Below are 24717 nucleotides of genomic sequence, written 5' to 3' on the forward strand. Positions count from 1 at the left end.
AGCACCCAGGACCTAAACTAAGTTACATCAGCAGAGAATTTATTTTTGCTATTGCTGCAGTCAGAGAACTCTGATTTTAGTATCACACTAATCAATGTTCCTTGCAATACTTCATGATGAGATTTCAGCAATGAAACTTACTTGTGCTTCCTTACAATTTTAATTTACAAAATTGATCCAGACAGAAAACAAGAAGATTTTCTTTCAGAACCAACAATGATGTCCCTGTGAAGTTTTGAAGAAAATCTATTAAGCGATGTTTGAATCTCACTTCATTAAACATTTAGGCTGACTCGCTGTTTTGATACTTGTTATAATGGCTTTTGTGTCTTGCTGAAAAACTTGTTGCACTGTTGCTCTCAGTCAGAATTTCCAGAGACCTACAACGTTTGGGAGAGCAGAGTGCTAGTTTTGTGTGAAGAAGCAGTCATAAATGAAAATACTGAAGTAATTATATCTGCTTGAATATTTTTGCCTAATGTTATTTTGAGAAGCCCAAAGCACGTCCTGCAATAGTGAGGGTTCCCAGCCATTATCAAATATAAACTCCCCTGGATGAAGCAGGACAGACTTTTGCCTCTGTATTGTCTGTCCCGTCTCTATATTTCTCTGTGTAAGGTCTTCCTATTGAGGTGCAGTTTTCATGCATATTAGTCACCCTGAGCAGTCTGCACAAAGTTGATCCTGACCTGCACCGTGCCATCTCTTGCCAGCAGGCTTCACTGCTAATCTACCATGAAGGATGCTTCATTTGCCGCCAGGTGGGTTGTACAGAGGGGCTGTGTTGTCCCATTTTTCTTGCTGCTGTCCAGAAAATTGCACTCATGCTTTAAAATGGACAAGTGGAAAAAGGGAGCCTCGCATGCCGTGCACACATTCTGCCTCATTTAGCACCTACATACAAAAAAAAAAAAAAAAAAAAAAGAAAAAAAAAAAAAGAAAAAAAAAAAAAGAAAAAAAAAAAAAGAAAAAGTTAATGGAGCTGCCAAATCAATTACATTAGATTAAATTAGATTAGTGAGCCAAAAAATTAAGACATCATGGCCGACAGGTCTAGGAATGCTGTGGCAAAAGGGAGTATGGGATACCCAGCTCTAGAAAAAAATGAATTTACTCAGTAACCTACCACTGTAATAAAAATGTTTTAAAAATGTCAAATGGAACTAAAATATTTTAGACATATGGTGCATTAGCCAAAATTTTAAACGTTTGCCTTGAGCTCCATAAATGTAAAACCAATGGAATGTGTTTAGCAGGCACTACAGATAATCTTTATCTGCATTAAACTGCACATGTTCATTGTAATGCAGGCCAGTTATAAATGCAATACATACCACATCTCTCTAATCTCATCTAATGATGACATCTATGCTTTTCTCTTACTTTGAAAAGTGTTGGTCATTTCTATCTTCGGGTAATGTTTCTGTTGACTGAAAATAGGAATATTGAACATTAGGGATCAACACTCCCCCAACACCCAAACCAACCAATGCTTTAATTACTCTAAGGTATTGGACTGTGTGTCAGAAAGAACATTCACTACACTTACTATCAATAATCTTGGAAAAACACTGCTATTCTCTGGGTTTAGGTCCTGCACCAGATTGCAGAGATAAAGCAGAAGAAGCACCCTCTGTCAATCCCTATCTAGTTTATGCAGACGAACTGGGAGTTGTAGGGTTCTTGGGCGCTTCTGACAATAACTGTAGAAAACATGCACGCAGTGGGTGTTCTCAGATAAGATAGCCAGCCCTCCCAGAATGTGCAACACCTCCAGGGGTTTCAGAAATATCCTCCAGTTCTCTGAATAAGAAGCAATGAGAGAGAAAACCAAGCTCCCTATTGTTATGAATAGATCTGTGAAGAAAAGAGTCAACATTTTCTGAAGTTAAAATCTGTCTAAAAACTCTATTATTTAAGAAGTGCCAACCCAATCAAATTTCTGGACTTTGAAAGTATATGTTTTGATAATCCTTACTTTAATTGACCATGAAAATTTCTGAGCAAAGCAACCGAGGGCTTTACAAATTGTATGCTGGAGATGATATTTTGGACAGGTTAGGATTCCTGCATCCTGTTATTGAAACTTTCAGCCAGGCACACGTGTCTATTAGGTGGAAAAGGACAGGGACTGGTAAGACAAAGGGGAAAAGTTGTGACTGCCATGATACCAGTTAGAAAGGGAGGGAACTGGCTGCAGAGAGGGGAGTGGGTCTGAGTTCACTGTGGTTAAATAGTGGTTGCAGTATATCAAAATCATCTGTGGGTGCTGCAGTACTAGTTGAGGAAGGCCACTGAGAAAAGCATGGTAATAATTGATGGTCTGGGTCAGAAATACTGTAAGTCTTGCTTTAAAATCAGGCAGCATCAGAAAGCTGGTGACACTGTGTGGCAGTGACGGATTAACCCTTTGTTTGACTGGTGACTGAATACCATTCTTCTTCAATCTGTTTGCCCAAGAACAAGAAGTAGAAAACTTGTCACATTGGCATAACTATGCTGGGGGGACAAGCTCGGAGCAGGCACAGTACAGTCCCAGATGGAGCTGCTGGGTGGCCTGGGACCCTTTGCGCCTGTTCCAGGACAGCTATCCTCCTCCTCCTCCTCCTCTTCCTCATCTTCCTCTCCTCCTTCTCTCTGCTCTCCTCTAGAGTTTAAATACAGATGCTTTTCTCTATTGTCAGGACTACCAGAGGGAAGTTATGAATTTTGTTGCCAGTTTCCCTTTATCTTCTGGGCTTGCTAGGAAAGATCAGAGGAGGAGCTTTTCCTTCCCATTTATCTCACACCGTAACTCTCAACACCATATGGGGGATCTGCCTGCTCCAAAGAGCATATGCAGGTACACTGTTCTGGCTCACACACGAGCTTCATGCGAGATGGCTTGATTGAACATGACTTCCAAAGCAGAGGAGAACGCAGCACGCTCCAGACAAGCTAACCATGGCTAGCAGCCGTCCTGGTAGGCCGTGCTCCCCAGCTGCACTCCAGGCGTGCGGTGGCCGGGCCCCGCGGGCTCGCTGGCCAGCAGGGATGGCTGCTCCTCCTGCCCGGGGCAGCGGCACAGCCTGGAGCCAGCCGGCCTCTCCCACAGCCCCCGCGGCCGCCAGCGCCGACCCTCTCCCCTGGGCGCTCGGAGAGACGCCTCCCTCCAGATGCCCACGGAGGGGACGGGAAGGCTGGGGCGGGAGGCGAAGGCCGAGCCCAGCGAGCTGCTGGCTGCTGGGCGTGTGGCTTGTTCCAGCTGACAGAACCATGCCCAAAGCAATCACTCACCTGCCTGAAGCAGAGGAGCGCCATATGTAGCGGGATGGTTTGGCCTCTGGTTGGTTCAGCGGGTTTCCGTCTCACACCACGAGGTGTTCAACAGTATCAAAACTGACATTTTTCTACATTCGTATGTAGTTCAGACAAGGACAACCCAAAAAGTAAGTGCAAAAGCAAGCTGACAGTTACTGGCTCAGGTTACGTTTAAGAGAGCTGGAGGGAAAGGATAGGGATATGGGTAGTGGAGGGAAATGGGAATCTCCAGAGTCGGTTTGTCAGATTAGAGAGTTGTCTTCCTCTCTAAGTCAAGTATCCCCAGGAGCCGAGCCTGGGCTTGCTTCTTCAGGTGAGCTCTGTGAATCATAACAACTCTGGACACTTAGGACACATCTGGTGGCACACTGAGAGGGGGTGGCCGGCTGAGGAAAGTCATTAGCTACGGTCACATGCAATACTAAAGGGCAGCTCATACTCTTACCAACTTTTTCTTCAGTCTTTTCTCCCCTACTTCTCCTTCTCATGTAAGTTTTCAGGCATTTAGACCAAAGCAGACATGGAAAATGTCCAAACAACATGCAAGAGCTTTGACTGTGCAGGAAGAAGCTACTACCCAGAGGAACTTAGTAGCCCTGCTTACCATGATTTTAAATTTAATTTTTTGCCATGATATTAAAATGCCAGTTTGGATTTCTTCTGTCTTTAATCACTAATTTGTATCCTGAGATTGCAAAGCAGATGCAAAGGGGCATAAATGCTGCTTGCTGATAAGGGCATGGCACAAGACTAGTAGCACAAAAGGGCAATAAACTCCTGAGTTTATGTGGCAGTTGAACCTCCTGCACAGATAGATATTTATTTACCTCTTGAGCATAAATCTCTCTAGTGAATTTCAGAATCTCCCTGACATAGGAATACTGAGCCTAAGGCATATTACCATCTTAATATGGAGTTTCTGCAAGAAGTATTCCTGTGTGAATTTGACTTGTTACTCCAGATGATTATAGTTTCTTTTCCAAAGAGCACAACTGCACTAGAGAAACCCATATAAATTAGAAAGAGACCACTAGAAGCCAGTTCGGTGTAAGGAATGAGTTTTATGTGACAATACTAAATTTGGGTGTGACAGATATACTGAAGGAAAACTGCTTTAAAATAACACATGTGCCTCAGAAGTTGTGGCTATCTGCCCATCCTTTCCTGCTTGCACTAACTTACCCAGATGTATGTCTGCCTCTTTGCTTGGAAAATACTTTCTAACTCCCCTGCCTTTACAACCGACTGGCCCAAGTCCAAAGTCTCGGTAGTATCATATTTCTGTCTGCATGCCTCAGTGTTCACAGCAAAAGTAATCATGGCAATCAGTGTCGGGTAAGTACCTTGGTGTCTGGATGGATGGATGGATGGATGGATGGATGGATGGATGGATGGATGGAAGAACACTGCTGGAGATCAGTTCCTCTGTGTTAACACTAAAATCCATAAAAAGGGGGGGGGGGTGTGTCAAATCATCCTTACTTCTTACTATAAGACTATGCTAATGGACATTATGTCTTATACAGAGAGGAGGTGGGGGCTGATTTCAACCCTTTTCTGGTCAAGTTGTGTGCAGAGCAGCTGGTATGTGATACTAGGTAACAGGGCAGATGGCACTTACTATACCCAATGGCTGCTGTCCAACAAACACATTTTTCCATTAAATACGGAAGAGCAGCATCTTTTTTGTGAACATGGACCTTGTTTTAATGGTGTTTTTATTGCCTTACAACTGTGGGGCTACTACATCTCAGGTGGTTCCTTGGCCTTACCCTTGAGATGTTTCAGATGTCGAAGCAAGCCCATGATGCAGAACACCACTTGCTGTGGCTGCTGTTACACTTGCAGCATGGACAAAACAGGTACTGCTTGCCCAGGAGCTTGGAGGCGGATCTCAAAAGCTGAAATGACAGTCAGTACCAGAGAGATGGCTTTTCTTCTTGAAACACAGTTGCTATTTTTTTTATAATACTTAACCAGAAACATAGGGGTTTAGGGTTTTTCACTTGTTGACTGCCACAAGCAGCTCTCAGGGCAAGAGTAAATTTATAAATGGATTTCTCTAATCAAACATGAGGAAATCTGTGGCCTTCACTAGGCTCTAGGGTTGTTGTGGATGCATTTTTATTTATTTCTGTTCAGATTTTTAAGTGTGCAGTGGTACAGTGACAGCTCTGGCTCATTATATAATAGTGCATCTTCAAACAGGTTCACCTTCGACCTTATCAGAATTCCTTGATCCTATTTCTTCCTTAAAAATAGAGAACATTTTTGGAGGGTAACAAGTCAGGAAATATATGTTTTATTGCTATCTTTAATGTGAAGCTAGTGTGTGATGGTAAAACAGCTAGATTAGGCCAAAATGTGAAAATTGAAGTAAACAAGATAAATGAACCCAGATCAGAGAGAGAGGAGGTCTAGCAGTGATCACTTTGAAAATATTGGTCTTACGTCCATGAAGGTAAAGGTGTCTCTGTTCTCACAACAGAAAAGCCAAGATGAAAGGGCCTGCCTGTATTTATGGGGATGGTGCTGGATTTCTACACCAAAAACTAAAAAACCCCCCAAAAACCAAAAACCCCAAAACCCAGAAAAACAACCCCCCCCCACCAAAAAGAAAAAAAACAACAACCCAACAAAAAACCCAAACAAACAAAAAACTAAAAAAATCTGCTTACTTTTTATGCTAGAAATGACATTATGGCAAGTAAAGCTAGGATAGGAATGGTACTGCCATAGTAAAAAAGTCCAATTAATAAAGAACACACTATACCTGTAAAACAGATACTTCTCTTCATAAGAGAAATGCTTATTAGAGAAGCCCCCTCTTCAGAAGGTGTGGGGATTTTGAGGCATTCTGACTATATAAGAAAAATAATTTATTGAGATGCATCACAGTATCTTATTTATATCATAGTATATCACTGTATTTCTTACCTGGGTCTTTGGAGCTTTTGACACATCAGCCTTGATATGAATAAGTTTATTGCTTCTTTTGTTATGTCAGTGGTCATGAATTCCTAACTCCTTTGAACTAGGATTTTTAAAAGAATGAGTGGAAAAAAGTGTTCTCAGTAAACATCTGTTAAGATCGTGAGACACAAGAAAGGAAGCTTTGCTGTCACAGTAGCCTTCTTTGTTCAGTGTAATCTAACTAGTCATCTCCTGTACTTGGAGCTATCTTGTCAGCTAGGTATTGTTTCTCTTCTGCTGAGCAAAATCAGACTGACTTTTGTGTTACTAATTCCCTGAAGAAACCAGAACTGTTATACTTCTGAACCATTTCTCAGAGTATTACCATCTTATATCACATTCTGTGCCAAATTGGGGATTTCCATTTCTTATCTGGCTTCTCAGTGTACAGCCCCTGCACCCCCTGTATACCTCTCTCCACATGATGTGGACACCATAAAGATTTTCTTTCCATGCACAACATATAAAGCAAAGGCTTTGTTTTCCTCTGTGGCCTGTCCCCAGCTCCCAACCAGCATTTGCCTGGAGGAAAGCCAGCTGTGTCAAATCACTGAGAGAACAGTGCTATCAGAAGACTGCCAAATAATGCAAGAGAGAGCTGAAAGAGATGCTCTGAGATAATATTTCAAGTCAGTTCAAGTTTTCAGCTACATTTTCTTTTGGATCAGCCTGCAAACCAGGAAAGGTTCAGTCAGATTTGAGGACATAGAACAATATTTCTGAGGCTTTTTTCCTCCCTACCTTATTATACTGTAGTCTTCAGGTGGCCCTTTTTGACTGGTCAAGATAGGACCTAGAGGTCAGCATTGAGTGCTCTGCAGGTTGCTTCAGAAGTGAGGCAGGTTGCTTAGTCTCCTTTACCAGTCCTTTCTGGTAAAACTGTTAATGCTCTTCATAAGCAAACCATGGCAGTGCGTGAACTATTAACCTTAATCCATTTGACATTCTCCCTTCCATGTTTTAATTATATTTACAGCTTTCAAGGAGGTTCTTGGCCTTTCTCTTTTTTTCCCGGGCTTTTCTCAGTGGACCCCAGCTTTACTTCACCTTCTCCTGTATGCACTTAATGTGTGCAATTTACCTTTTTTGTGGCCACAAAGTTTGGCTTGTATGAAGTGAAATACAGGAACGTAAGCATATTTCTATTTTTGTATTTCCAGGGCATTTATTTACTAGAGATTTTCTGAACCCTTTTCATGAAATCACTATAAGTCAGATTAAAAAAGGGAAAAAAGTCTAACTGATGCTGAAGGCTGTGCAATAAAAAAGGCTCTTTCCCTGTTGGCAACTTGACATTGATTCCCCCTTGGTTTCTGGAACCTGCTCCCCGCAGCTTGGCTTCATCTGATGGTTGCTGTAGTCCCAAGTAGAGCCATGTATATTGTATATTGGTGTATATTATATATTTTTTCACATGAATGCTGGGCTCAATATAAAAGAAATCTGGTTTAGACTGTAGAAAAGTAGCTCACAGCGCAGTTTTGAAAAGAAAAGATCAGCAGCTCCATGGAGTTGATGGTCTTTGTCAGCAGGCAGTGATTCACAGGTACCAGTGCAGCTCTCTTCTGTCACTGCAGAGGAAAAAGTCCCATCCACACCAGTGTGGCAGGCCTCAGCTGTCATTCTAGTTCTCAGAGATCAAAATCCAAAGCAGTTCAATCCAACTTGTGTCATTCTGTGGCTGTAACAGAGTGCAGTTGGTGGTGCCACTGCAGGTGCTTTTGGTACCTCTTTCTCTGCAACTGACCCTGTGAAAGTGATGGGTCCCTGGAAACTCAGAGCCCCATATAGCAACTTCATGTGGCAGGGTACTCAAAAGCATCGCAAAAGACGGTATACGGCTTTTTGCCATAATTATCTCTTTCATAGCACCCAAACCAGACCATGCCTGTATGCCCACAACACATTTTCCCTGCCCTTTCTGTAACTATAGGTGTCTACTGTCTGTCATTACTGAAAAGTCCAGACACCTCTCAGTCCATTATGTAATGTCACTGATGTGGGGAAACAGAGTGAATGCCATTTCATGAGGAGGGATTAAAGTCCAGCATGAAGAAAACTGAAAAAAGAGAGACTCACACTAATTTCCAACCAAATGTCCAACTTCATTTCTTACTCTGTTGATGATCTTTTGTTGGTGATTAATGAAAGATGCTGAAATGATCAATAGCTGGATAAAATGACAAATGGTCAGACCAAAGGCTTATGCAGTTTGGTACTCTTGTGTGTGTATGGAAGAGTGAAAATGTTTGTATATTGAAGGGTAAGAACAAGATAAACATATGTGATACTGGGAGCAGCTTTCAATCATTTTCAGCTCAGAGGCCTTCTGTACCAGAAATGATTGTTACTTCCTCTCTCATTAATGTGTTGGGTTTTCTGTAAAACCATGCAACGAAATTTCATGCACAAACCCCTTTGGCAAAGAACAATCCCTTATCGGCTGATCTCCTTTACTCACCTCTTTGGCAGCTCCTTCAAAGGCCTATCATAGATTTCTAAGGCAGGATTTATCCTTATAATAGCTGCAACGACTTCCAAAAATGCATCATATGTATTCAGGCGTCCCCTGTTCCTATTTTTACTACAATTCCTAATTTGTCTGTTAGTTGTGTCAGTTTTAGACATCAATATCTTCCTTGATCTCCTGTATAGAAAGGGACATTGCAGTTTTTCAGATCTAAAGGGTGAAGTTAAGGTGTCACAGCAGACTATTCAAGAAATTCAGATTTTTAATTTGCAAAGGTTCATCTTGATACTATTTGAATACCTTGCACTGATGTCTTAAGTGATTGTGATTAGTATCTATCATGTGATGGTTACTCTTCACCCCTGCATTGAAGTGAACTGTGTTCCCTGGAATGTTTTATTTTGGTACAGCTTTATTAGTTTTGGTTTTGTTTAGCTTTGTTGTCTTGGAAAAATGCACATTATTCGGTATTTATTTTAGAGAAGGCAAGGTCAGAGAGGCAAAATAAATATTCTGTATTTGTTTTTGAGAGACAAGGTTAGGTTGAGGGAGCACATTCCACAGTTGCAGGCTGACCAGTTCTACTTCCATAGATAAGCTTTGCCCTAGTTTTAGAAAGGTTCAGTTGCAGCAGAAGAGCAAAGTTACCCAGTGCAGGTCTTATTGAGGGCTTTAAGCAGTATTTAAGATACTTTGGGCTCAAGATGAGAATTATTTGAATGACTGATCACATTGTGAACTCCATTTTTGTTGTGTTTGAAAAGACAACACAAAACCTGAGGGAAAAACCTGATTTGTCATGGTCATCTCTACTAAATGAAGTGCTGTGTGAATCTCTGGTGTACAACCCGAATGCCTTACACCAGATATATCACAGTAATGATAAAGGAGTAAACAGTTGAAGTCAGTCACAGATAGGCATGAAACACATTCCAGCCATCTGCAGAATCCATGTGGAAGTCCTCATGCAACAAGTTAACATTGACAGGGAATGACTACTGCACCAGCAAAGACCAAGAGGACTATCCCAGGGGAGGTAGGTTTGGTTTCCAAACTTCTTAGTCCTGTGACACACCAGATTCTCTCCTCACATGGACTCTACCTGTGGCTTCAAGTTCACAGAACATGGATAGGGCTGAGAAATTAATGCTGAGAAGTTCAGCAGAAGGAGCTTTCTCATTAGTATTAATCTGTGTTCTGGTGTGTCATGGGACGCCCGAACAACTGCATTCCTGGTGTTAAGGAACTGACTTTATGTTCATGCTAGTGCTCTCTGGGATGCTCTGAGCAGCCACCAAAAGGGCTGTTTCAAAATAGCCTGAAGTCTTTTTGTATTGGAGAGGTTGGGACGGATGGTTTCTAACCCTGCTAGTTCAGGTGCCACTGCTGTGGTCATTTAAAATGCTCTCAGGCTGAAGCTGAGCAACAGAAAGCAGTAAAAACCAACGAAGTACTCACTAGGAATTTGGTATGAAGTAGGGCTGGTGCACTCATAGATTTTTTCAGGCATGCATCCAGTATTAAACTCAGACTCTTAATTTCCTTTAGGCTATGATTTCATGTGTCTCAGTTTATTCATAGGTACGCAAAAAGTTTAAAAGTCTCATACAATCCAGAAACTTCCTAATGGCCCAGACAGCCCCATAAAGCAAGTAAGCACTGGTAAAGTAATAGCAACTATAATAGCTGCAGATTACTTCTTAGAGATTTATGCCCTCCGTTCAGAGCACGGAGACAGGCAGAAGTGGCTGGGTCACGCCTGCTGTGGGATGCACCCAGGGGCAGCCCACATCAGGCCCTTTTGCAGCCTACAGAGCTCCACCAAGGTATTGCTCTTTACTCCCACCTGAGCCGGGGGCTGTGCAGTTTAATACGAGGTGTAAGAGATAAACCAGGTTTTAGTTCCTTCCAGTCACTGGAACAGTGCAGCCACTGTTGTGCTACTGACAGGGTCCCCCCAGGCTCCTTGGCCTGGTTACAGCTTGGGTAGCTGCAATCTGCCTACTTTCAGTCTCCCCAGAGCTCCTGTTGGCAGCATTATTCTTTTTCCACTTCTTGTCCTAATTTAGTTGGGTTATCTTGCTGTGCACTGTTAAATGCTACCACAATCCATATCAGAGGTGGCTACATGTCAGGTTTGGGTGAAGCAATCTCTCATTAGGGGAGCCTTGTCTTCCAGGCTTTGCTCCTGTGAATAATCTAGAGGTGTGTAATTAGGCTTCCAGAGGTCCAGTGGTACTACTGGGTAATGCACTCAGAAGAATAATATCACTCAAGTGGCCTACAGTTTTATGCACATCTACACAAAATCCTTTCAGGAAATGTGAAGTCTTTGTTGAAATTTGCTCTTTCAAACCAATTAGAAAATAAACATAACACTGGGGGGAAAAAAGTGACAAAACTGAAGGGATTTATCTTGTTTGCGCTGAAACCATTAAAAGCTTGAGGCTTTCAATATTCCTGTATACTGAACAATGATGTCCACAGCCTTTCAGCTCAATTTGGGTTCAGTGGAAGCCAGAATTAAAAATGCAGCCCACTGGGCTTGTGTGGAAATGAATTAAAGCCAGTAGAACAAAGATTCCGCTGTTTTTAGGAGTTTTGCACAGATCTACTATTTATAAAGATGCTGATAAAAAACCTGGAGAAAATATTTTTTAAACAAAGGCAAAATATTTGTATGTCTCTTTTACTAGTAGACATCCACTTTTCTTCCCTCCCCAAATATCTGGGCTAAGCAGCTCATTAGTGTTCCATGATGAGAGGTGCCCATCTGAGGGCAAGGCAAAGAAGGTGAATTATCCCTGGGGCTACCTTTTGCTCTACTCTGACTGGGGAGCAGGCTTTTATTCATCAATTGACAGGATGGAGTGCAGGCACCCTGTCTAAGTAAATAATGGGAAAGGCATCTAAATTTCCTGCATGTGATGTAAAATATAACGTTGATCTTTCATTCTTGAGCAACAAGGCACAGCAGATGAGAGTTTCATTCAGCAGGAACTTTATACAATACATATGCAGAGATTTAAAAATTGCGCAACCTTTAGGTATGTTGTACATGCATTTGTTTTCAGATGCAGTCAACGTCTACACTGGCAAGGGATTTTTAGGTTTTGATATATGGCTCTGATGGCCACCTTTGTAGGGAGAAATGCATCCTTAAACACTGCACTGTCAAAGTAATATTCACAAATCGTTCAGCGCCCATCCTGGCAGATAGTAAATGTTTTATACCTTACTGAAAAATAATATTTCTTCTTCTCAAGTATTGCTCATGTGTTCCCTTTGGGCAACTCTCAGAATCACCTTATGGGATTAATAAAAACTAATAGTTCCCTTTATGCTTTTAAAGCTTTCGTCACATGGGCTCCCCAAAGCACTTCCACGGCAAAAATCCTAGTCACTTACTTTGAAAAACAAATACGCACTAAGGGGAGTAGAGGGAAAGTAAAACTTCCTTCCTCTGTTCCAGCGTGAAGATATCACCTCTGCTGTGTGCAGGACTGCCACTAGCACGGATGGTCTCTCTGCAGGGGTGACATGGAAGAACAGCCCTGCGCTAGGAAGATGTTTCAAAACACTGTACAAAGAAAATGAATGATGTTCCTGGGGCAGGCTGCTAGGCTAAGAGAAAAGGCTATGAATAAAGGTGTCATATATCCTTCTGATTTTTAATCCACACTATTTTTATTTCCCATAAACAGATCCATCTTTTTATTGTTGTATTTGCAGCTGGATTGAAATTACTTGGTTTAATGATAATTTTTGCTTTAGGAACAGATGTGCCTTACATTGTTTCAGACAAGACTGACACAGAGCAGGATTGTTGGAGGAGCATTCTGCCTAGCCCACAGGCACCTCTGCCTTCTGTATTTTCAGGTTGCAGGTTGTTGATGCTGGCCCAAGCTTCATTTGCCATGGTTATGGTTGTGAGAAGAAGCAGTATGTCATTATCTCCCTGGAAGCTGGACATTATAAAGGGAAGAATGGAAATTAATAATAATAATAATAATAATAATAATAATAATAATAACATGGCTTTCCAGAAACACTCTGACAACAGTCTAACATTCTGCCCTTGAGCTATTCTTCCAAACAAAATTTCCTGTATGTATTCTTCCCTTTCAAATGTCTAATGGAGTGTTAAGCCAGCAAGACAGCTGGGAAGTTCGAGTTTCTGCCTGCACAATGGCAGCAGTGTCTGTGCTGTCAAAATTAACTCTCCATTTTTTCCTGCTCATGCTGAAAAAGGTCTTTCTAACATTTGAAAAATATACTGTGTGCTCAGAGATCTTATGTTCCTTTGCCGGTTTAGTTCCAGCAAAGCTGATTAAAAAATTCAGTTCTAGTGTCATTCAAATAACCAGTGACACCTCAAACACTGGTATCATGAAGGTCTATTTTAAATACATGATTTCATGGTGTGTGGAAGGATAAGAACAGCAGATCACTGCTTGGCTAATGAGGTGATGGGCACTGCATAAAACCTGAAAAGAAGCATCAGCCCAGCTCCAGATATTTCCAGACTAGATTGACACAATACCTGCTGATACTGGCACTTGTCCAGTAAATCCAGCTCTGGATTGCACTTATCCAAGAAATTTCATCATGGTCTGTGGGATTTTGCAGCTGAAAGGGAGAACAGGATCTTGCCCATTTTTATTACACACCTAATTTCTGTTGAGTGGTGGGTTTTATGATTTATTTTTCAGCCAATGCACAGAACTGCATCAAAACATCAGGCATGTGAAGTGGTACTTTTTGACCTGAGCTGCTAGACAAAGAAGGTTTATACAGATCTGTAATATCCATTCTGACCTCTCTGCCTTTGATGGTAATAGCACATGTTCAGCATGAGCTCAGTTTTAAATATATAAGTGACCCCCTTGGGGATCTGTTCTAAAGAAACTTGGGCTTCTCAATTATGGAAAGAAATGTTTTTCTCTTTAAGGGAGAAAGGGAAGCAGATTAGAAGAAGTAGTCTGCTCCTTGGATGTGGAAGGCACATGTAAATACAAGATGCCATTTATCATTATTTGATATATAGCAAAATACAGTAATTTCACTTAGCAGCAGGTTTTAAGAAGATTAAACATGCTAGGAAAATTGTTTTAGAATAACAGTGTAACAGGATATTGTAAATTATTTTGCAGTAGGCTGTCATGCTATGTCACCATAATTCTTCAATATTTAATTAAAACCCACAGCAAATTAATATTCAGGTCCTGTCAAGAAAACTAATTGGATACAGGGACCAGCTGCTGGAGAAGTTGGGATGTCAGCTTCAGCTGGTAATGTGAATGGTTCACACTGGCTTGTGGGACATGTTTAAAACACTCATAATAGGACCATATAATTATAGAAAAAATAAAGTCTTAGCATTTATCTTTAAGGATAAAATACGATCCAAATATTATAAAATATAAACCAAATCCCATTTAGTTTAGAGACTGGAGGGGTTTTTTTTAAAAGCAATTCTCAGATGATGCTCTGTGATAGGAAGTTTTCTGGAAAAGGTGACAGCCACTAGTGTCCATGGTTTTAGGCACCTCTGCTTTTGCATACCGAATAGACCTTCAGTTTCTTCCTCTATCTCTGAGATTAAACTCTTTCAAGGTAAGGATGGATGCTTCAAATCATTATTCCCCTTTTTAGCATTGTAATCCTTGCACTGGTCTGAGCCACCACTCAATCAGGCTACATAATCATGCTGGAGTGACTATGGGAACTGTAGTACCCATTGGAATGGGGCCAGCCACACTGACCAGGTTTAATGCTAAATAATGAAAGCACTGATATTAAATACATCACAATGAATCACACTCCAATTCAAGGTGATATTTTATAGCTCTGCAGTCTCAGAGCTGTGTATGTTTTTTTAAAAATAAGTTTTAAATTACTAGGGCTCTCTACAGCTCATGTGTACATACATGAGTACAGAGTATTGCAAGATGTCTGTATTTCAGTGTTTATCAGAACCTAGAGGACTGTTTGCAAATTGCTCAGGAATAGGGCAAAAAACCCTATGAAAACTGGCATAAATGGGATTTATAAATATTGTGTTAGTATGGGCTATGTGATTCTTCTACTCTTGCAGTACTATACAATACCCACAATACTCATTTCTGGTTAATTGTTGTGATTTCTTTCCATCATTGATTTATATTGAAGTGCTGAACTCCAATACTTTTGTTGCTGTCTAGCAATTAAGATGAAAGCACTGTCCTGTCTGAGAATGTCATTCATTCATGTAATAGAGAGACCTGACACAGTTTTGCTCTTTTACTCAACAGTTGTTTGCAAAACAATAGAAAGGAACTCTATTTCATTGCCTTAAAAATAAAGAGGGGAAAAAAAAAAAAACAAGGAAAGAAAAAAGGCAGTAAAAATTTAGCTTACAAAGAGATGAGAAATGGGGTTTGCAGGGAGCCAATGTCATGCTGTGGGGAAGCTAATGTAGCAAATTCAGAGTAAATGCAAATGTATTACGTTAGGCAAATTAGAGATGGTTGAATTAATCTTGAGTAAGTGACCAACATTGTGCTGTTTTTGTCTGGGTTCTCAACTTGATGCTCATTTCTGGTTATGCTCTTGTTGCTATTTAAGCAGATTCTTCTATGAGTTAATCCTGGGAGTACCTGAACTCACCAGACACCAAGAATTCTCTTAACATAGCGATGGAATGCCAGTCCCAAGTGGGTCAGTGCTGAACCCCAGCAGGAGTCCTTGCCCTGGGACTTGCTCCCAGCTCCTCTGAGACTGTCAAGGACCTCAACCTAAGCCTTGATGGCCTGAATCTGGCCCCAGGGAGCTCTGCATGCCCTTCTGAGCCTTGTGTTCAGGTTTCAAGGTCCTGGTCTCATGGCCCTCACCCAGTGGCTGGGAGACAAAAACACTCATGCAATGGAAGAGTTCCAGGTAGGCAGAAACCATGTGATTTTCCTGGCTGAGAGCTCTTTATCACCCTCATGTAGAGACTGATGCTGGGTGAGTTGAACACCAAGTGGGTGACACACTCAGTCCTACTTATATCCTTTTTTCTGTCTTGGTAGTGCTTGGCCAGGGTCTCTGTGCAGTGGCACAGCTGCTGTGGAGGCAGGCAGAGCAGTTGTCCTTGTACCTTGTGATGCACAATAAGCATCCATGAGACAGACAATAAGTGTCCTCTGAACTTTTATCCCATACTAAATTCATCGGACGAAAACCAACTTCATTCTAGGCTTTGGTACAATATCAGGTAGTAAACACCTCCTCTTGTAAAGCTTGTTCTGCCATAGAGAGCGGTGTTACTCTGCATTGTATTAGTGTATGTCTTCCACGTGCAATTCCTGCTAATTTAATGAATTATTTAGTTGTGCCATGCTCACAGGCTCATGCCAACACAGTAATGGAATTCTGAACCGGCTACGAGTATAGCCAGATGTTCACAATTTTTCTCCCTCTTTCTGCACAGATTTTATGTAAATTTCAGGAAGAACAGCACTGCCATCACCACCTTCTCCATTAATAAATCCTGTAACAGGCCCCATGCCTGTACAACTCAGCCCACAAGGGACAAGCTGCTTGGTGTGATCCCTAACCCTTGGTGAGTTAAGGATGCTCAGTGGTGGGAAGGTAAAGGGCCAGTGGGGCCATTTCTTCACTCACCTGCTCCTGCTGGTGTAAATCACAAGTAACCACCAACAGCACATCTACACTGAAGTGTTGTCAGGAGAGAACCAGGCTTGGCAAACTCAGGAAGAATTAGATAAGCAAAAAGTTAAAGGGTGATCAGAAGGTGATGACAGAAGCACAGTAGGAAATCCAGAGCTGTAGGGTGTGACAATTTTGCAGAAACTTTTTTCCTTTTTTTTGCTTAGGGACTGTTTTTCCAGTGTTGGCATGATTTTAGTGAGTACCTACAGAGAGAAGAGTTGGCCTCACTCTTTCCCTGTTTTCCACTATTCAGTCCCCTCTTCAGAGGATTTACTTGTGATTTCCACTTGCAGAAGTGAGAAGAGATTCAAGCTGTGCTCATGCAATTATACTAAATGGGGGAGAGAGGCCAGCAGAACTGAATTTGGTGGATTTTGGGGCTGGGGCTATTTTTGCACAGCTGTGCTCCCTGCTCAGCCATTCAAACCACTCCATAGTGAGACAAAGCGGATGCAGCCGTTCTGAAGTCCAAGCAATTTCAGTTCAGGGCTGCTTTTCAACTCATAACATTCATGCTGCAAAAGTATTTAAATATGAGCTTTACTTTTATCAACTTCATTGCAGTAGTTAAGCTTCAGCATGTGCTTAAATGTTTTTCTCAAGCAGGTCCTCCGTTTGATAGCATTTTATATATGACATCAAAGTTAATAAGCATCAGACCCACTACACAAGAGTCTGAGAGTTACCCATTTACAGAGATCTAGAAATGTCATTTATAATTCAAGTCTTTCAAGGGAAGGATAATTGTCCGATTTTGCACCGCTGCATGGAAGAAAACAAAAGTGGGGTTTATGTTTGTGTGCACTGTGCTTTTTGGGTTTATGTCATTTTGCTTTATAAAATGCTTCATGTTTTGGGGCATTGAAATCTGCCTGATGCTCTAAAATGCTTCCTATAAAGCAAAGTCTTGCACCTTGGCACAGCTGTGGGATTTTGTGGAACTGTTATGCTTGTTCCAGACTCCATCTGTGGTCTTGCTCACCCCAAGTGCCCAATAATTACATGCTAACTTCACACTCTGACACAGGGATGATGATGGATGATCTCTGGCCAGAGTGATCCCTGCTCTCTGGTCACTTGAGCTGCCTTGCCAATGAGGCTGCATTTCTGTTTACTCAGTTAATAAGGATCAGCATTACAAAATGCATGGCAGGGATTCAGTATACATTACCAGTTAATAGACATAATTGAGTGGAAGGAAAACTAGTTTCTGATGTCACAAAATGTCTCTTGTGATAAAGCATTTAGAATATAATGGTTAACATTTCATTTAGCACTGACGAAGATTTGTGTACTGGTTAATATGTATTGTTTGTGAAATCATAATGACATAATAATTGCTAGCAGATACATTCCAATCATATTGGGTGAAGACTTCCTCTCCATTTTTCTTGTCTTTCCAGTCTTACTAATTCTCCAAACATGCCATCAGACATCTGGTGCCAGGATTTGAGTATCTGTTTTTCTGTCTCCAGAAAAGACAGAAAAGATAGCCAAATCTTTCTTGTTTCGTTTTGTGGTTTGTTTTCTTTTACACAGAAACCTAAACACTGAGATCAGCGGGAGTTGAAGACTGACTAATATTTCAAATTGGGCAACTTAACTATGCTATAGCACATATGTTTGCAGCATATCAATAGACAAGCACCAGGAAAGGACACAGAGCATGTAGAATAATTTTTAGGCTTGGTAGGACCACTAAAACTTTGAGTTTTTCACGGTACAGACTTTTTTGGCACTTGGTGACACTCCTCTTTGGCGCCATTAAGAATCTTGGCTATGAACTGGGAAAACAGCTAGCAAACACTGTTTACCTGGTTGTTGACCACCCATATTCTTATTTGACAAGTATTCATCAATATGTATTTCATTTTGAAAAAATAAGACTCAACTGAGACAGTATTTTACTTCTTCTTTTTCTCCAGTAAGTCTTCATATCAGTTTCATCTAAAAAGATATGTTTAACTCACAGATATATTTGCTTTTCCAGCACAAAAAACCTTGACAATAAAAAGAAAACAGGAATACATTGGGGGACATAAACAGTAGTTTTCTCTCTATATAGAAATAAATAACATCTAAAAATCTTTTTGGCTCCTACTTTAGTAGACTAAAATCCTAAAAGCTTCTTGTATGTGCTGGCTGACTAAAAATAAAGAGCATTTATCACATTATCGTTCATACAAAAACTGCCTGCACAGGCTATGTAGTCCCCAAGCTGTTGGAAGTAGGAAGGATATTTTATGTCAGTACCAGTTTATGTGGTGGAGTTCCTCCCTTCCTTTTTCTCAGAAATAGGATATTAGACAACACAGGCTTTCAGGCTGATGTGTTACAACCAACATTAGCTTCTTAAGCTTGAAAATGCGAGTTGCTAGTCAAAATACTGGCAATTATTTTAGTACCGGTAGTGGTTTTATAAATATTAATCAGAATAAACAAGAAAGAAGATACCAGAAAATAGAGTAGTTAAACTCGAGGCTTTGTAAGAGGCATGGGCTGTACTTTGCCTCATCCTGCGCAGTGGCAGGTTAGTGCTCTCCATGGACTTGTCTTAGAAGCCAAGCACATGTTGCTGAAAGCACCTCTGTAAGTCTTCCGGCTGCTGACTTACATTAATTTGGTTAAGGAGGGACTGCAGGGGCCTCTGGATCCAAAGAAGAAGGTGATTTGTACTGCCATATAGAAAAATTATCAGGAAGTAGTTTTCTGGTGAGGAAGGATCCAGGGTACGGGCTTAGGAACTCTTTGGAAGCCACCCTTTGTACAGCCCAAGCCAAGAGACCCTGTGAGCTGGACTTTCTGAGGTTACATATGATTTCTTGAGGTACGGCTGGAAGATGTGGGGAGTTCTCGAGGTGATGCTGGCAGGGCTTTGCCTCAGATGGACTGGCAATTGTTCCCAGAGGCATACTGAGAAAGCTGACTTCTCCAAAATCACTTGGACGGAAAGGTGACTGGGAACAGGAACAATTTACAGAAAAGGTGTAAGAGATCCACCACACTCTGCTCTTTGTGCTGGTACTGTGTCCTGCTTCAGGGCAAGGTGGCACCATCACAAACCAGAGCAACAACCAGGTGTGTCCAGCATATTAGCAATAGGTCTCAGACCACAGATGACAGTCAGGTAGAAATAACTTGAAAAGCATCTGGAGGGAGATGCCAGGGGTGGTCGGGACTGCAGCACCACCCTGAAGCATCCAGCATGGCTATCTGTAAGTTGTCCAGCCTTTGCTGACACTACCTGCTTACGAGGAACTTGCAGAGATGTAAGAGATGAAAAGAAGGCCACCAACTGTAAAACCTCTGTTCTTCTAATATTCACATGAATTTTAAAGCATTGGATCTCCATTCATTTGAGAAGACTTCCCTGATTCTCTCTGGTAACTTAGTGCATCATCACTTATCTTAATATTTTTAGTCTGAGTGCAGATGGTTAACACCACAAAAAATAGACAGACATACAATCAGTTTTCTCTGCCTAGAATCCACAAAGGCTTTCTCCTCACTTGACATAGGAAAATTATCCTGTAAGGCCAGCCCATGCTGTCACGGTCAGGCTTGCCATACCTTGGGGAACATTAACCTAAATATACTTCTTGAAATATTTGAGAGTGGCTCAGGGGAAATCTGTCTCAGACAAATTTCCAGACAGGGTTAATGCCTTTATTTTCCTTTGTTCCAACTTGGAAGTTTTGTCAAACCTGGAGACTACTAACAGTTGTGGGATGAGGAAGGTGATCAGGGTGCAAAGCTGAAAAGTAAAAAGAAAAAAAGTAGGATAAAAAACCCAAGAAGTAGGAAGGAAGCTACTGGTTGTGAGATCCAACCCATGCTGTGGTTCATTATTATTACTTGCAACAGCAAATGTTGATGAAGTGCTGCAGAGTGCCAGTAATTAGTAGGCATGGCTCTCCAACTGCTGCAGCATGTGGTCAATGAGTTCCTGCCTCCAAGAGATGTACTGCACTGTAAGAAGAGAGATTTATGTTACTGATAAACATAAAGAGAGACTGAAATACAGCCTATACGCCACATTAGGAATGAGATTTCTCCTACATCTACACATCCGCAGAAATTAGGCTGGAGAGCTCGTGGAAGGTGAGGCTCAGCAACTAGGGTGCAAGTCAGAATATAAATCTTTCTGTTTTCTTCTCTTCAGACTCCCACCAATCTGTTCAGCAGTATCTGGGAAAAAGAAATCAAACCCACGCAACATGGAATGCTGTTGGGTGGCTTAGTGACAATCAGTTATGCATATCCAACAGCATTGGCATTATGGCTGATGCCTTCCACAGTTTCCATGTCTGTGTTGTATAAAATTCTCTTAATTATAATTCTAGTCAAACTCTTTCTGCCACTTGTAGGCTATACATATTTTACAAGCCTGGTAAATAGGGTATGAGTAAAGAAACCCATAAAGTTCAAGAAAGAGGACAGAACACTGTGCTCACTAATGGCAATTAACAGGAGTTGATATGGTGCCAGGTTAAGTGGGAGCAGTGATGGGGCTACAATCACCACTTGGAGGCTTGCATTGTGTGCCACTTGGTGTGGTGTGTAGGGACAGGGGCCTAAATTCCCCTTTGGTCTTGGGTAGATCCTAATCCTCCTTCAGTGCTGAATGTGGCTTTGCACTGCAGACCTATCCTTTGGCAAGTTGTTTTTCCAGTATAGCATACAGCTCAGCCTCAGGTTTCCAGCCTCTGAACTGCTGAATGAAGTCCTTTAGAACTTCATGAGGATGAAGAACATCTTGGGTGGCAAAGTCTAAGTTCTTCTAGTCATATACTGCTATGTCAAACACTTTCTTGGCAATCTTTCATTAAGCTAGATCTTAACATGAGTTTGTCATTTACTCCCACTTGTGCTAAAATGCAGATCTAGGAATTAGCTCCTCTGTTCACTAGGTAGCTTCTTTCAACTTCTGTTCTAATTTTAGAAGATTAACTTACAACTGTGAGCTTTCAGGCTGTCAATATTCTCTACATTTAAACAGTTCTGCCTTGCTCACACTTGCCCCTGATACTTTTATAGATAATGACCATATTCTCTCCCAGCCTTCACTTTGATAAGCTAAGAAAGTCAAACTTTTCTAGTGTCCCCTCAAAAAATAAATGTTAAAATTCCAGAACATCATATGAGGCCTGCTCTACCCCATTCCAGGTTGAATTCTTCTTTGTTACCACATGGGAGGAGAACTGAGTATGGGACTCCAGGTGCAGTCTTAATAAAGTCTTTCTCTGCTTAAGGCACTAAATGTGCCTTGCGCATGCAGGAGCTACCTTGCTTGTACACTCTTTGGGGAGGATGTGGGAGTACATGAATGTAATTGTCCTCCAGCTTCCAAATCCATAAATGGTTCCACATTCGCCTCTAGTTCTGCTCTTAGGAGGGGCACCTCTTTTTTCTCCTATAGAAAGAACCAGAATCTGCATTAAGAACAGACGGACAAATATTTTAATAAAATACATTCTGCTGGTTTTTTGACACTGGGAAGGAGCAGCTTATAGATCAGAGAGCTTTTTACATATTTGTCTAGGTTTGGCTTCCTATGAGCCCATGCTTCTCCAAGCACGCGCTGCACATGTGTGCATCTATGGATGTGTATGTGTTACTAATAAGTTTTCAACTCCTTGACTAATTTCAAACATATTTGACAATCTCAGTGGTACTGTATCCCTACAGATTTAATGAAAATCAGCAGCCAAGTGGAGGAAAGGGCTGTGCTGTCATCTCCACTGAAGGAAAGGTTGCAGACAAGCTTCACCTAACCCTTTCTTAGGTGCTAGGAAACTCTGTCAGGTTCCCAGACACAGGAAACAGTAATTTGGAGCTCACAGGTTGTAATATATTATATAGTCTAAACAGGACACGAATCCATTGGAAACCAGCTTGCGTTAGTTCTGCTGCTCTTAGCTATTTGCTGTATTTGTGTATTTTCCCTTGCTTAAGGAATTGGATATCTCTGAAAATGCATATCCACCCTTGCTTTTTTATGGTCTTGTAATACATATGGAAATTGTGTATCTGCAGACATATATTTGAATGCATCTAATGAATGAATTTGTCTTTCATTCACACCCACTCCCCTCCTGTAGCTCTACTTCTGTGTATATTCCAGCTGTTTAGATGACCCTTATTTATTTCTCAATCTATAGATTTTATTGACAATCATACATTGCCACCATCCATATTTTCTCTCTGCTCACCCCCAGATGTTGGACCTATAGATAGAATTGCTGTGGCTGTTTACAGGCTGAAGAAACAATAACATGAATTGAAGGTAATAAAATTTCTGTGGAAGGGGGTACAGCTATGATACCCCAGAGGTTCTGCCTAGAACCCAGATTTGGCCCCAACTCAAGCGATAGATCAATAGTTATGCTGTTAGCAATATATAGCTGTTAACAAAGCATTGGTCCAAGTTACTTAGTCCAATAGTTCACTAACTGCAACACTGCATGTGGTGCTAGGAAACTCTTCCAAGGGCTTTTAAAGAGAAAATAACAGTCCTTCTTGGGTGCTCTGTGTTTTCACAATAAACAACCATAAATAAGATGCTGCTAGTAGACTCCATTTTCTCTGATTACACAGCTACCTGCCTTTCTGTCTATCAGCCACACAGCAAATATCTCTCTTTCCATGAAGTATCTTACATTGTGCAAAATCAATATACTGTCAGGCTACTTTGCTACCTGACTGGCGACACCAGCATGGCATCTCCCCTGGGGAGCCTAACTCTGTATGGGAGAAAAAATTCATCCTGTCCTAGGGCTGCATTTAGAAGGGGTCTGAGAAGTCAGGTGCCGTGGGGGGACTTTGGCATTTTTTTGGCTCCAGCTTTTTTTGGCTTCATTTAGTGTTCTGGATCTCTGCACCTGGCCTCTTTGGTTTACAACCCCCGGGGGCCTCCAACATCCCATGCCTCAGCAAACTTGGCCAGACCACAGCCACAGCAGCAGCACAGTGAGCTTCTGCCAGCTCCCAGCTCAGCATTATCAGTGTTAAAATATTTACTGCATGTGCAATTCTCAACAGCTCTTAACTCTGGCAAATGAAAACCAATTTTAACCGGAACACTCCAAAACACTTCTCTGCAACGAGGGCTATCTATCTGTCTGACAAATTCAGGATTGCTTCCCCCAGCTCTTTTGGCATTAGAGCTGTTAAAAAAAAAAAAAAAAAAAAAGAGTTGCAACAATTTTCTGCTTTATAGATGTTGAAAAAAAATCATTCTCTTTGTATTAAAAACTGGTGATATCTTCATGCCAGCAAATCAAATGAGATTTCAATTGCAGGAGCAAATAGAAAAATTTCTGCCTGATCAATAGACATTCAAAGTGTTATCAGGAATTAGCCAGAGGGAGCTGGAATGGAAATGCCTACTGATGTTAGCCGCTATATGCAATGTCCTGTCTCAGGGCAGTCTGAGCCCCTCAGGGCTGTGAATTGATCTAGATTTTAGGGCACAGAACCATAAATTCCTGTGGTTTGCCAAGTCACTTGTGTGTGACGCCAGGCATGTGACTGAACCCTACTCCTTCCTACCGAGCACCCAGGCACTCACTCAAACCACCGCTGGGACATCTGATGGGCTCTTTGAGGGCCCTAGTCAGCCTAACATCTGTAAAATTCAGCTTTGGTTTTGCTACCCACTTAGTTTAGCTTCATTGCTGCATTTGCAGGTTCAATGCGAGTATGACCAAGCTGTGAAAACAGCAACCAAACAAAATGATACCCTAAGGTCTGATCAGCAGCTCTCTGGGATTTACTTCTTTCAGGCTATCATCCTCAATTTTAAATTGGAGCAGGGAGCACAGCATGGTCATTTTATTGATTGGATTAGAGAAAAATTGAGCTGGCTGATCTGTATGATGACATTATTGAGTTGTGTTTGCAGCTATGACAGAAACAAAGAGTTTTTATTGGATTACTGGAGCACAGGGAGGAAAGGGGAGAGAAAAGGTAATGTAGAGGTGAGCAGGTATTACGCTTGGTGCCGTTTTGCTCAGTCTCTCCAGCAAGGGCTCTCTTCTTCTTTGCTACCCTGTCTACCCAGCTCATTGCTTGGCTGGCTGCTGCTGTCTTTCCAAACACAACCAACAGCATATCCAAAGAGACAGGAATTAGCTGCAGTCCCTCATTAGTGGATGCTCTCATTACACTTGCTCATCACCCAGATAAGAATATTTCTGACTTTAAAAAAAAAAAACAAACCAACAAAAGCCATTTGGAGATGAATATCCTCTTTAAGGGATATTTTTGTGCAAGCCAGG

The 24717-nt window shown here is 41.4% G+C and overlaps 1 protein-coding gene across 1 annotated transcript in view; it reads right to left on the reverse strand.

Annotated features, from left to right (window-relative positions):
* Window positions 1–12443: 12443 nt before the first annotated feature.
* Window positions 12444–24717, reverse strand: part of MED30 (mediator complex subunit 30) — a 48511-nt gene continuing 36237 nt past the window's right edge. Inside the window, exon 6 of the mRNA XM_066177134.1 lies at window positions 12444–12708. The gene's annotated coding sequence lies outside the window, so the exon portion shown is untranslated. The remainder of the gene's footprint in view (window positions 12709–24717) is intronic.

This window comes from Chamaea fasciata, unplaced genomic scaffold (genome assembly GCF_029207755.1).
Source record: "Chamaea fasciata isolate MVZ Bird 193981 ecotype frontalis unplaced genomic scaffold, bChaFas1.0.hap1 SCAF_1, whole genome shotgun sequence".
Classification (NCBI taxonomy): Eukaryota; Metazoa; Chordata; class Aves; order Passeriformes; family Sylviidae; genus Chamaea; species Chamaea fasciata.